Raw genomic sequence first — 14077 nt, 5'->3', positions numbered from 1 at the left:
GCACTCTCTACATCTTTGGGAAGGCTTGCTGCCTCCCTCTTCTCTTCTCCAAAGTAAGGTTGGGGTTGTCTTGAGGAAGGGCCATGGCACACCTTCTGGAATCCTCTGAGTAAGACCTGACCTCCATTAAGTGTTCTCTCCAAGCCACATCCCAGTTAGGCAATCCAAATGGTTATATTAATTGATAGTATTAAAGCCTGCTGAGAAATGTACCAGTAGTGACAGGATCACACACACCCAAATTCCTAATGTAGGTCATTAACTAAGGTGACTGAAGCTGTTTAGGTTCCATAATGTCCAGATTTTATCCTGGCTAATGGAGTCGACAAGCCTCATTCACCTTATTTGATCACCTTCAGAAATTGTGTAGTTCAAAGCACCATGGGCCAGGTCTTGGAGGTGACCTACATTTGACTCTTGTTCAGGGACTACTATAGATATACTTTGTTCTTTGAAGAAAAATGAGATATAAATGTAAGAAAATTAAATGAGGCCAGTGAGCTGCTTTTGACTTGTCTGAGCAGAACCGGGTATTGCAGGCCATGATTAAATCTGTTTGCGTGACTCTGACATGGCAGATAACACGGAATGAATATATGCGTGTAAGAAGAAGCAAGGAGGGGAAGAAGCAGTGAAATTCGGAACAAAAAGTACTTTGGGGCCTGGAGAGGAGAATATCTAAAGAAGAAAGAGTCTAATCTACACAATGTTACCCTATGCATTGGAGTGCTACTTGCTTTCAGTGCAGCTTTCAGTTGTAACAGTACTCTAAGGACCAAACTGTTTCGAAAGGGGAATGTCAGGAAATTACTAAGGAGGCTGTTTCACTAGGAAGCAGAAGGTGAGAGGAGATTAGGGAGACTGAAGACAAGATGGATAGATATCATTAGTACCAAACTGAGGGGGCTATAAAGTAGAAGCAGCTCTGGAGTCTCTAGAGCTTATGCACCACATAGAGAACAGACTGTTGAAAGCTTGTGAAACATCCACAATATGAACTCTGCAAGGAATTAACTGATAATGACTATGAAGACAACATTAATATACTCCCTTCATAAAATGCGACTTGTTCTTGTTATCAGAAAGAGCCTAGGTAATGCTCTTGTGTTAATGGCTGCATTGATTGTCTCTGCCAAAGTGGCAAGTAATACCTTCTGGAAGAAGTAACTCTCTTGCTTGGCTCGATCGTTCAATGGGAAATTAATATATATTAGAAAGTGTTAATGTGTAAGTAGCAGCAGATCCTTACAAGAATGTAATTGGAATTTATAATGATCCTGCTATTGGATCAAATTCAAGGTGATACTGTTCATATATAAAGCTTGGGACCTGTTGACTTACCCCATATGTGCTTATTCAATTGCTTCAATCTGTGGAACTCGTTCATTTTGCACTTGCAAGGAATCAGTATTTTACTGTGGCAGCACCCATGCTCTGGACTCCCTGCCTGTTAATATGAGGCAAGTACCTTCATTGTGCTATTTTCAATGACTACACAAAACTAGGCTAGTCTACCCAGACATTTTATTCAATGATGCTTGCTTGCTTTTATATTTTGTTGCTTTTATATTCTACATTTTGCTTATTTTATTATGCTTAAAGTTTCTTGATTATTTTCTTCGTGTTCATTTAGTGAATATTTCATGTAAAGTGCAATATATGTTCTTCTTCTTCTTGTTGTTGTTGTTGTTTAGTCGTTTAGTCGTGTCCGACTCTTCGTGACCCCATGGACCAGAGCATGCCAGGCACTCCTGTCTTCCGTTGCCTCCTGCAGTTTGGTCAGACTCATGTTTGTAGCTTCAAGAACACTGTCCAACCATCTTATCCTCTGTCGTCTCCTTCTCCTAGTGCCCTCCATCTTTCCCAACATCAGGGTCTTTTCCAGGGAGTCTTCTCTGGAAAGTGCAATATGTAGTTTGTTGATTTATATACTGCTTTATTCCAGTTGTCTCTAAGCGGTGACAGAGAGCTGAACAAATAGAATAGAGATCAAATATGAACAAGTTCCACAAAAATTAGTTAAATAAAAATAATAATGCATCATTTATTTATTTTTTAAGCACACATGTAGAGTTACATCTGAGGGGCAGAGCAATCATCGTTCTGCCTGGACACTGAGGTCCAGCGCCGAGGGCCTTCTGGCGGTTCCCTCGCTACGAGAAGCCAAGTTACAGGGAACCAGGCAGAGAGCCTTCTCAGTAGTGGCACCCACCCTGTGGAATGCCCTCCCACCAGAGGTCAAAGAGAACAACAACTACCAGACCTTTAGAATGCATCTCAAGGCAGCTCTGTTTAGGGAAGCTTTTAATGTTTGATGGATTTCTGTATTTTAATATTTTGTTGGAAGCCGCCCAGAGTGGCTGGGGGAACCCGGCCAGATGGGCAGGGTATAAATAATATATTATTATTATTATTATTATTATTATTATTATTATTATTATTATTATTATTATCACCATCATCATTATAGTATAGGAAGTCCATGGAATTCATGGTGAGGTAACTTACCTGTTCTAGATACCACTCAGGAGTGAGACTACTGCTGGCTGAGTCAGCCTGAGTGAGGGAAAATAGCATTTAACTTACACTACCCTTTTTTGCCCATGTAAGTTCTGCTGGTTTGCTAGGTCACAGTTGAGCAGAGGGAGGAAGAGGAGGAAGTCGTCCACCCCGCTCTCCTCTGAAATGCCCCCTTTTTCATGACTTTCCTTAGTCTCAGCTGAGGCCGCTGCAATGAAGAAAGCTGAACTTGGGATGAGGGACTTTGGCAGATATCCAGCTGAGCTGGAATGAAGGACGGACTTCAACTAGCTGAGTCCAGAGATCTCAACCAGAGATCCACCTGTACCAAACTCCCTTCATCCTGGCAGCTTCATCCTGGGTTTAGGTTGGTCCTTAAGACATATGCACAGAAAACATCAGACTAAAGTTAATGCAAATCTTTCAATGGTTCTTGTGGGGGAAATTCCCCCTGGGGGTTTAGGTATGGAGGCTCACACCAAATTCTCAATTAGTCTTCATTCAGTAATGCGTTGCTGCACAGTGTCCAAAAGAGCCTGCAGAACATTAGGGCCCACACCATATAGGAAATATAGGGAATGCATACATTATCTTAGTTGTTACCACTCTACCCAACCACCTTCTGCCATCAGCGGTGGAGCAAGGGGGTGCGGTGGGGCAGGCTACCCCACCACTGAGGGGGGTGACAAAATGCTGGGCAGCACTGACCGTGGAGCCTACAGCGCGCCCAAGCCACACATCACTCCTGGGAGAGACTTTGATGCATGCAGGCTCTGTGCTGCTCAAACATTCCGTCCGCCGCCTCCCCCTCAGCTATAGGGCGACTGGGTGGGAGGAGGCAGGCAGACTCACCAGAGGCTCACGGAACATCCTGCCCTGGCTGGCCCCGCCCCAGGTGCCCAATTGCCTTGCTCCATCACTGTCTGCCATGCTAGCACCTCATCACTTCTCATGCAACCACAGTCCTTGAAAACTTGAAACATCTATTTTTATTTTTATTTTACTGTATGTATTTGCATTGCATGACCTTGGGCAATTTACTCTCCGTCAGACTATCCTCCTTGACAGGGTGATTCTGAGATGCCAGCCATATCACCTAGAGGCAGGGGTGTATGAAGTTAGCAAGGCTTGTTCTGACCCCCATTCGTCTTGGTCAGCACTGTTTTCATTTTGCTGCAGTTTGGCTTCCACTCAAAACTACGCTATCCACCTCATGGTTTGCTGTAGCTGAATTCAACACAATCAAATCGTTATGTTGTCATAGCATAATTCCACAGCATTCATTTCAATGCAAAGGAAATTTCAGAATAATGTTATGTATCATTTGTAGACTGAGGAAGGGAAAAACAAATGGAAAATACCAATCAGGGCCGTCTTAAGCATATCTTGTGCCCTGGCGCCATGGTGCGATGGATCCCTCTGGCGCCCCCCACCCCGCCCCGTTTCCCAGCGCGGCGGGCGGGCAGGTGCAGCGCACAGCGCGACTACCTCAGGCACAGCTGCATGGCGGCCCCCTTGCGGCCCTGCGCCACCCAGCCTGGCAGTATGGCCGGCCCTGATACCAATTGTATTCCTGACTACAAACAAATATGCAAATTTCTGCTTCTGTTTCTGCTTGGGATGGAATTTTTGGCATTCCTTCTTGAGCTCCTTGAAGGAAGGGAGCTTCTAAATGCAATAGATAAATATATAATGATGCTTGCTAAAAAGCCTTCCCACTGAAAGAAAGCAAGGCAGAAATCCTACTGGGCAGAGACACAACAGCTCTTTTGATCCTAGACTTAAGTTCTATTCTACCCTTCCAAGTGATTTGAGTGGTTTACAACACTGAACATTGAACCCAATTAAACTCCACAATGAAAACTGATGATGACAGTGGCAAAAGATTGCACACATAGCCAGGCGGCCAAAACTACAAACAAGATTAGTGGTAATCAACTTAATTTGTGAATGGCTTGCAACAGTGTTTACTGTAAAATACTTCCAGAAAGGTAGCAGAGGTGGTCATCTGTGCCCTTCAGTTTTATGGCGACCACAATGAATGCTCAGTCTATCCGATACTTTCCTTATTCCTCCATTACCTTTAATAGGGTGTCTCCCTTGACCTTAATGGATGAGTGAGTTCATAGGGGGAGAAGAACTTTTTAAGCTATGCAGGTTCCAGGCTGTTAAAGAGCTTTTATAAGCTAATAACAGTATCTGAAATGGGACCCTAAAGGACATTGGCAGTCAGTACAAATTGCCACAAAACTTGTTGAATATGCACCTGCCTTCTAAGTCTTGCCAGGAGCCGAACTGCAGCCCTTCGTATCAACTACACTTTCCAAACCACCTTCAAGGATAACCCAAGACAGAATGTGTAGCAGTGGTTGTCACTGCATGCCAAAGGAGCTGAACAAATCTGCCTCTTTCAGATGACTTTTAAAAGGGATTAGATTATTTAATTGATTATAAGGCCATCAAAGTCATGATGGCTGGATGTTGGCTCCAGCATGCCTTTGACTATCTCATCTGTTTATGAGCTATGGTCAGGCACTGGAGGGAATTGGGATGTTGGACGTGATTGTCTTCCGGCTTGATTCAGAGGATCACTTCTTACGTTCTCAAAATAATATATAAGAGCCCAAATATGTAGACCCATTAGGAATTTCACAGTATTTTCAGAGTTTGAGGCACGAATTAAGCATTGCTGCACCCCCCCCCCACACACACATTTACTTGGGAGGAAACCTCATAGAATTTGATGGAATTTACTTCTGAGTAAACATTTACTGTGTTTTAGTCCCATTACCCTCAACAAAAGAGCTGGGTGTTCGCGTCACTTCACTCCCCCCCCCCCCCCGGAAAATCAGTTGGACTTCAGTGTTGAATTTTAGTTTTTCCCTTTCATCTCTCAAAGTGGTTTTAGGCTTAGTTCTCCCCACAATTCCGTAAACGGGAACAAAAAAAAAGTAAGAAACAAACTTTTTCTTGCTAATTTGCCACCTGGCAACAACGATCAACAAATGGAAGAAAATGCATGTTTGCTGAGACAAAATGAAGTAGCAAATAAAAAGTATTTGTCTCCCTTTTTCGCTCTTTAAATTTGTTATTAACTAATCTTGAAGTACAAGGGAAATGCTAAACTCATTGTTCAAGCTCCAGGAGTAATAAAGAGGAGAAAAACAGGTTGATTCATGCATGGCCATCTCTTGCGGTGCTTATGAAGGTTCAGCCACTCGTGGATATTGCTTGTCGAGCTCAATGTCATTGGTTTTCAGCGTAATATATTTTTTGCCTCTGTCATCCATGCTATTTGATAACAAGGGTGTACGATCTAGAGAGGGAGATAAACAAAGTTGTAGGCTACTGTGCTTATCACAAAAAAAATGCTGCTCACTAAAAGTCTATGATTGTCACACAATACTTGTTTACTAGCAAGGCTAATATGAACACAGAGCAGCTCACAGTTACCAGCAGTGCTTTTTTTCCCTTTAAAATAAAATGTTTGGGGGTACTCCTATTAAACGCTCACTTCTGTCTAAGACTCAGGAAAACACCATGACAGGAAACAAGGCTGCCATCGGTGGGGTAGCAACAGAACTGACGATTCACCGTGCTAGAGAAAAAAATAAAATAAAAAAATTAGTTAGATTCACAAAATGTTTAGGGATATCCATACCCCAGCATCCCCCCAGGAAAAAAGCACAGAAAAAAAGAACCAGTAATGTTCTGGTTCTCTTGGGCTCCTCCTGACAAACTGTTTCTTGAGCATCCATCATGGTTTTGCTTGCACAGAGCTTATGTAGGAGTTATACAATGCCTGCTATTTACAAAGCATTTTTTCCAGTTCATTTACACGGAGGTTATATGACAGTGAACATTAATCCTGATTTGCTTGCATGGATATGGCACATCTTCCCAAATCAGTCATTTATCCCACACTTTTTAGCGCGCTTCCCCCATTCCTTTCCTAGATACAAGAACCTCTGTTTTGTTGTTGCACCAGAGCAGGTTAATCACTTTAATCATGAAGCCGACACTTCCAGTTTGCAACTAAATCCCTCCCACAAAATGTTGACAGTCTGAAGGTGACCCTCGTTAAACTTTTTGTTGTGAGGAATGGGGAAAGTGGGGAGCAGGGGCAATGTTCTGCATTTTAAAAAGCCCAAACACCACACGAGGCTGCCTTTGGTGCTTTCACCCCATCTTTCGTAGGAAAGGGACATGACTCAGTAGGAGAGCATCTGCTTTGTATGCAGAATGTCTCAGGGTCAATCCCCAGTATCTCCAGGCAGGTTTGGGAGAGAATTTCTGTCTGAAATCCTGGAAAGCTGTGGCCTGTCAAACTAGACCATACTGAATTAGATGGGCCAATGGTCTTAAGCAGTATAATGAATCTTCTTATGTTCCCTTATATCTCTTTTGTTCAGGCTTTTATGATCCCATTCCCCCACTGCATGTTTAGTGGAAAAACTTTAGCTACTTTGAGATGCTGGTTGTTTTCCTTCTGACCTTTTCACCTTTTAAGGCTTTGCGTGACCACTGAGCTCCAAGAGTTTCTCCTCTCTATGACCCACCTTTCCTCTATCTCTTGTAGATCAATTTAGCCAATTATCTCAGTTGGATAGCTCAATTGGTTAGAGCATGGTGCCAGTCATGTCAAGGTTGCAGGCTTGATCCTCATATGGGACATCTGCATATTTCCAGCTCTACAATGATTCTAAGATCTTGTTCTCTCCTCTACTTTGCCTCAGTTTGAATAAGGCTGGACAAATCTGTAAATTTCCATTTAACTTGGTTTCTTATTTTTCTCAAACTCAAGTTCAGCTCACCTCATCAGCTTGCAGATTTTGAAAATAACAAGTCCTTATGAAAATCTGCAGCATGGGGACTGGAAGAACCATGGAGACCATGTTGAACTATGCCAGGCATCCCCAAACTCGGCCCTCCAGATGTTTTGGGACTACAGTTCCCATCATCTCTGACCACTGGTCCTGTTGGCTAGGGATGATGGGAGTTATAGTCCCAAAACATCGAGAGGGCTGAGTTTGGGGATGCCTTAACTATGCTTATATGTCACATTGGTAAACAGAAGCACACCACAAATTTTTGCCATCAGAGGATGAACACAATTAGTCCCTCCAGCATGCTGCTCACATCCTGTCTGTGGCACATCAACATTGCTCTAGGCCACATCTTTCTCTTTGCTCCTCCTTTCCTATCAATCATGAACGCATTGGCACAAAGGCAAGCAAGATCCAAACTAGATGTGACATTAATTTTGCGAATCCTATTAACATGCATGTTTTTTTGTGTTGTTGTTTTTTGAAATGCAAATGGCAGCTCAAGGCTTTGTTGTTGTTAAAATATTACCCTTCCTTGGCCCAGTCCTGATGCTGCTTGCCCCTGGTGGCTATTTACATAGTAATAATAAAACCACACACATTAATTTGATTTATGCAACAGACTTTGTGTCTACTTTTGCCCAAAGGCAGAAAGGTCTAAGGTGGTTGCATTGTGGCAAGAAAGTACTATATTGAGGGCCTTGAAAATATACCTCAAAGTGCTATTGCTTACTGAACACGAAAGAAAAGCAATTGAAACTCGTACTTACTGTCTGTATTTTCATGTCTATAATTCTATCTAATATTTCATGGGCCTTCAAAGGCTTGACTTCAATGGTCCCATAATAACAATAGCATCCTATGCTCAAAGTCTGTTGATACCCTGGAACCATAGGGGCTCTTTTGAACTGTAAGGACTGTGTCATGTTCTATTTTCTTCCTCAAGCTAAAATGGTAAACTCAAAAAAATGGTAAACTCAAAAAATGGCTAAAATGGTACTCAAATGAACTGTTTTGTTCATGTCAAGCTCAAGACTGATTTAAGCAGGAAGGAGTTCTTTCTCTTTTCATTGCCTTGAGTTCTCAAGGGCTTCAAGAACACTAAGAAAGGATAGCATAGATGATATATCTCATAAAATAGGTCCTGGGCAATGAAGCTAGGTTTGTTTTTTTAATTGGTTTGATTTTAGACTAAGGCTGTAATCCTAACCCACTTACCAGGAAGTAAACCCCATTAGACTTGGTAGGGCGTATTTCTCAATAGACATGGTTACAATCAGGGCTTTTTTATCAGGAACTCACCAGAATTCAGTTCTAGCACTTCTCAAGGAGACACCATTGCCATTCCAGTGGTACCTTGGGTTACAAACACTTCAGGTTACAAATCTGCTAACCCAGAAATAGTACCTCAGGTTAAGAACTTTGCTTCAGGATGAGAACAGAAATCTTGCTCCGGCGGCGCAGCGGCAGCAGGAGGCCCCATTAGCTAAAGTGTTGCTTCAGGTTAAGAAGAGTTTCAGGTTAAGAACGGACCTCCAGAACGAATTAAATTCTTAACCAGAGGTACCACTGTATAAGAGAACAAGCAAGGTGTTCACGGTGAGTTCCGGCACCTCTTTTTCTAGAAAAATAGCATGTAGGCTGCAATTCCAGAGACATTTACTTTGGAGTAAGTCTCATCAAGCTCAGTGGGATTTATTTTCGAGTGGATATGTAGAAGATTTTGTGAGAGCTCTCTTTCCTCTTCCGGCGCAGCTCCAAGATGGGCAAGTTTATGAAACCAGGGAAAGTTGTCCTTGTTGGGTGCTACGCTGGATGCAAAGCTGTTATTGTTAAGAATATTGATGATGGCACCTCTGACTGCCCCTACAGCCACGCTCTGGTGGCTGGCTTCCATCGCTACCCACGCAAAGTGACGGCCAGCATGGGCAAGAAGAAGATTGCCAAACCTTCCAAGTCCTTTGTGAAGGTCCCCAATTACAACCACATGATGCCTACCAGGTACTCTATCGGCATTCCCCTTGACAAGACTGTTGTCAACAAGGGTGTCTTTAGGGACCCTGCACTGAAACGTAAAGCCCGACAAGAGGCCAAAGTGAAATTTGAGGAGAGATACAAGGCAGGCAAAAACAAGTGGTTTTTCTTGAAGCTCCGATTCTGAGTGGCATGCATTTGCACCAATAAATATTTTTGAAAAGTGCCCGCCCCCTCCCAAGACTGCACTGTTCCACTGAAATCATGACTAGCTTGGTTTCAATGGGACTCATATTCAACTAACTGAAATGGTACAGCCATGCAACACATTGGATGTATTTATTATATTCCTTTGGTTTGTCAACTGCCAGAAAATTATCTGGAGGGTTCAGTAATCCCTCACATTGATAACTTTCTTTTGGGTGGCTGCCAGCAGCTCCCATGGCCAGTTGTCCAGGAACATACAAAGACAAGGAAATGTTTCTTACCATCTGCTTTTTATTCAATATTTACAGAGAGAGAGGCTTTGGAGCCCGAGTGAATCCTCCCCTCCCCCATCTCTCCCTTTTCCTCATTCGTCACCTCTATGGGTGCTGCTACTACATGCCCTCTACCTTTGAGCTCTTTGCTCTCCTACTTTCAAGGCTCACCAGGTTCTGGAAGAGGTGGGGTCTGGAATGCTTTCTAAAGACACTGTGTCCATCAGCTGTCGCCCCCTTGGTGCTTCCTCCTCCTCCTCCTCCTCCTCCTCTCCAATTATTTTCCAACTTTCCCCCTCATCTGCCTCTGAACTGTGACCTCCCTCAAACCCCTGTTGTAGTTCTGAACACTCTCCTTCTCTGGAAGGGTCAGGTTGGGGAGGCGGTCTCCACCATTCCTCCTCTGCCCAGTCCCTGACAGGTGCCTCCCTTGATCTGGGGGGCCATGCTAGCATAGCTGCACCAATGTTTCCTTTATTGTGAAATATTGCATAAATGACTGTACAGTATATCCATATTCATTATAGTTGCAATAGCCCACAGCTCCATGTGCATAAGGGTTCAAATGTACACAGAAAGCGGAACATGAACAGAGCCTGGCCTCTCATTGCAGCACTGAGTAGCTCTCTCCTCACATATCACACTGTTGCTGAAATTACTGAAAGTGAGAAAATGTTGGTAACATACTAACTGTAGGATCAGAGGCATCGAAATATCGAGTCTCTGGGTGACAGCCGGAGGAGACTGTTGCCCTCATCCACTCCTGCACTAGGCACCTATTTGGTCACTATGGGCTTTTTGTATGTTCTTATGAACGTAATGAATTTTGCAAGAGACCTAAGGGGGAGCTTTTCAGGCATCACAAATTCTAGCCATAGCTAAAAACATGAAGCTCATTCATAAATTTATTGCTCATTAATAAAACTGGTATTGCTGTGATGTCAATTTAAGAAGAAATACAGCAAGTTGACCAATTTCTAGTGGCAACCATATTTTTAGTAAACAAATTCCTTTTTTCTATATTGTGATTTAACTGTCGTATGTTTGCAGATTTGTTTCATTCATCTAAATGACTAGGAATTGCTTGCAAATAGTGCTAACCCCTATATATCCATTAATTTATTCATTGCTACTGGTGATTGCATTATGTTAGACAAAACAGAGTCATTTAGCACTCGGGAGAGTTAAACCATGCCTAAACGAAATGGGTTTCTACATTTTTCCCCATACCAGAAACAGGATGAGATTAATGCCCTATGGCTGTCTAGGTGTTCACTTTTTTCCCTAGGATGAAAACAAGTAAGAGTCTTCTACTGCCCTTTAGGTAGCTGAAACTGGAGGTGTTAATTGCTTGCCCAGTGAAGAGAATGCTGAGGTTTTAACTCTGCCTTAAATCTTAATTATGACCTTTATTCTCCAGACCAACATCTTTTATTTCAAAGAGAAGCAGACAAAAATAAGTGTGAGATTCCTTATACACCCTTTATCTCTGTTATCGCACTCAGCTTCTATTCTTCCTCATTTTTTTTCTCAACATCTATTTTTGACACACACCCTTTCATGATGTTGCATTTTCATTCATCTTGTTCTGCTCTAAATAGCAGTGTCATTCAGCATAAACAGACCTGAGTTGAAAACTCATTCATACCCCCTTTTCACACCTTCCATTGACTGCCTAATACTAACACTAATCCAGAGATGTATGGAGGAGGTTCAATATTTGCTAGTGCGAGTCTTTCCTTGGCGGGCAAAAGAAAATATTAGCTGATATCTTGATCAAGATTGCAAACTTTTTATAATTGAATGAAAATGGTTTATTGAATATTTACAAATAAATTGTAAACAGATAAGAACATTGGCAAAAATATTGTAATAACCTGCAGTTTTATAAGAGTATATATTAAAAAAGGTAAAGGGACCCCTGACCATTAGGTCCCATTGTGGACGATTCTGGGGTTGTGGCACACATCTCGCTTTCCTGGCCGAGGGAGCCGGCATACAGCTTCTGGGTCATGTGGCCAGCATGACTAAGCCACTTCTGGCAAAACAGAGCAGCGCACCAGAGCGGTACCTATTTATCTACTTGCACTTCATGCTTTTGAACTGTTAGGATGGCAGGAGCTGGGACCGAGCAACGGGACCTCACCCCATCGCGGGGATTCGAACCGCCAACCTTCTGATCAGCAAGTCCTAGGCTCTGCGGTTTAACCCACAGCGCCACCCACATCCCCAGCAGATTTAAAGTAGATGAATAAATGAGCAAATTAAGTTAATTTGGATATGCAGAAGATATTAAAAGTAAATTTAAGGACACGCAGAAAGAGGGGGAAGGAAGTCAAGTTTAGAAATGTTAGAATGATTGTAAAATTATTGAAATGTATAAAATTGAAAAGCATAAATAAAACAACAAATCAAATCCAAAAAAGAAAAAGAAGAGAGAAAATGTTAGTTTTTGGTCATTTATCAGTCTGGGACAGTAGCAAAATTTCTGGCAAGTGAATACACATCGGCTCTTCAAGCTGGAAATTGTGGTAAATACCTTACAATTAAGATGTGAAGTTCACATATTTTTGTAGACCAATAACAAGGGAAGGATACTTTTTGGGAAATTTGGCTCAGCAACTGTTCATCATTGAAAATCCGGTGTTCCTTACATATTCAGGATGTGGCTTAATTTGCATTGATTTTTAGATTGGACATTTTTTGGGGGGGTCAATCTCATTTTTCCTAGTTATACACTATTATGCACTAAGTTTCTGCTATGCGCTGCATATAGCATATATTCAGATATTTGCAACCTAGCTTGATTGTTTGTGTGGAATTGGCAGTTCATAGAATTGTAGAGTTGAAAGGGACCCCCCTGCAATGCAGGAATCTTTTGCCCAACATGGGGCTCGAACCCACGACCCTGAGATTAAGAGTCTTGTGCTTTACCGACTGAGCAATAAAAGTTTCTTGATTGAACCATTTGGAAAAATTGAGATACATTAAATGACTAGAAACTCTCTTGAAAACATACAGTAAAGAAATTATTTATTCTGGTGTGTATATATGTCACAAGGCAACCCAGTGATTTTAGTCCCTTTGTCTCTTCATTTTATTGCAAGGCACGAAACTCAAAATAGTTTCAGTAAGTAGTTTTTCTCACTCACGCAGAGAAAGATGGAGCGGTGGGTGATCTGGCTGCTGCAGTGGGGAAGAGACGACAAAACAATGACTTTTATAATTGAAAACTTTGAGGACTGTGAGTTCAGTTCAGCCAGCAAAGCTTTGCCTGTTGAATTTGATCCCACTTTATTGACATGCTTTGGTATCTGTTTTGTATATAGAGAGAATATACATCTGATTGGATACGCTGGGCTGTCAAATAATTTGATTTCACTGGAGCATGGTGTCTACAAATATCAGTTGGGGACAGGTTTAGAGGCCCTCCCACGTCTTGGAGGCAGTGGTTGATGGTTTCTGCAAGCTGGCTTCAGGCTTGGAAATGCATTTCTGGTTGTGCTAGCTATGCCTTAAGAGAAAGAAAGAGGTTTCCATTTTTCTGCCATAAAATGAAAGCAATAATCAATGTACTATGCTATAAAATAAATAAGACAGTATTGCAGATGATAAAATTTTTTAAAAAATTCTTAACTGCATTGATGATAGTCATTGTTTTATCCATTTCCGTAGTCACACAATCAATCAATCAATCAGTAGCTGAACTGTGTCCCACACAGTCACATACACACACACCAACCCCCCCCCCCGAAAAAGCCACAGAAACAAAAATGCAAAACAAATAGCAAAAATAAAAGTGCCAAACTTCATCCATTCCAGAAGTCTGTTTGACTTCTGAGATGTTCGAAAACCAAGGTGTAGCTTCTGATTGGTGCAGGTGCCCCAAAAACAATGGCCAACAGCCGCATCAGCTATTTGGCTTCCGAAAAACGTTCAAAAACCAGAACACTTACTTCCGGGTTTTTGGTGTTTGAGAACAAAGGTACCACTGGATCAGCAAATTAATTAAACAGAAATTCACTCTTAACAATGACAATAAATTCTAAACTATAATCAATGAAAATAACAGCAAGTCACAGTGCATAAAATAACACGATGCAATTTGAGAAGCAAAGACGTATAACCTATGAAATTATTTTAAAATTATTATTATTTAAATAAATGATGCTTTCCCCTGGTTTTCAATTGAAGTAATTGGGTGGATACCAAGTACATCAGACTGGTGTACACACTGATTTTCTCCCCTTTATCTTAGAAAAAAACAAACATTTGCGG

At 41.9% G+C, this 14077-nt stretch overlaps 1 protein-coding gene and 1 pseudogene across 1 annotated transcript in view; both read left to right on the top strand.

Moving 5' to 3' along the window:
- GPC6 (glypican 6) overlaps nt 1-14077 on the top strand; it is a 709291-nt gene that overhangs the window by 127714 nt on the left and 567500 nt on the right. The gene's annotated exons all lie outside the window — the stretch shown is intronic.
- LOC118085629 (large ribosomal subunit protein eL27 pseudogene) lies at nt 9001-9614 on the top strand (annotated as a pseudogene).

The sequence above is a fragment of the Zootoca vivipara genome, chromosome 4 (assembly GCF_965207765.1).
Source record: "Zootoca vivipara chromosome 4, rZooViv2.hap1.1, whole genome shotgun sequence".
Classification (NCBI taxonomy): Eukaryota; Metazoa; Chordata; class Lepidosauria; order Squamata; family Lacertidae; genus Zootoca; species Zootoca vivipara.
Note: the sequence above shows the minus strand (reverse complement) of the source record. Positions and strands in the feature narration are given on the sequence as shown.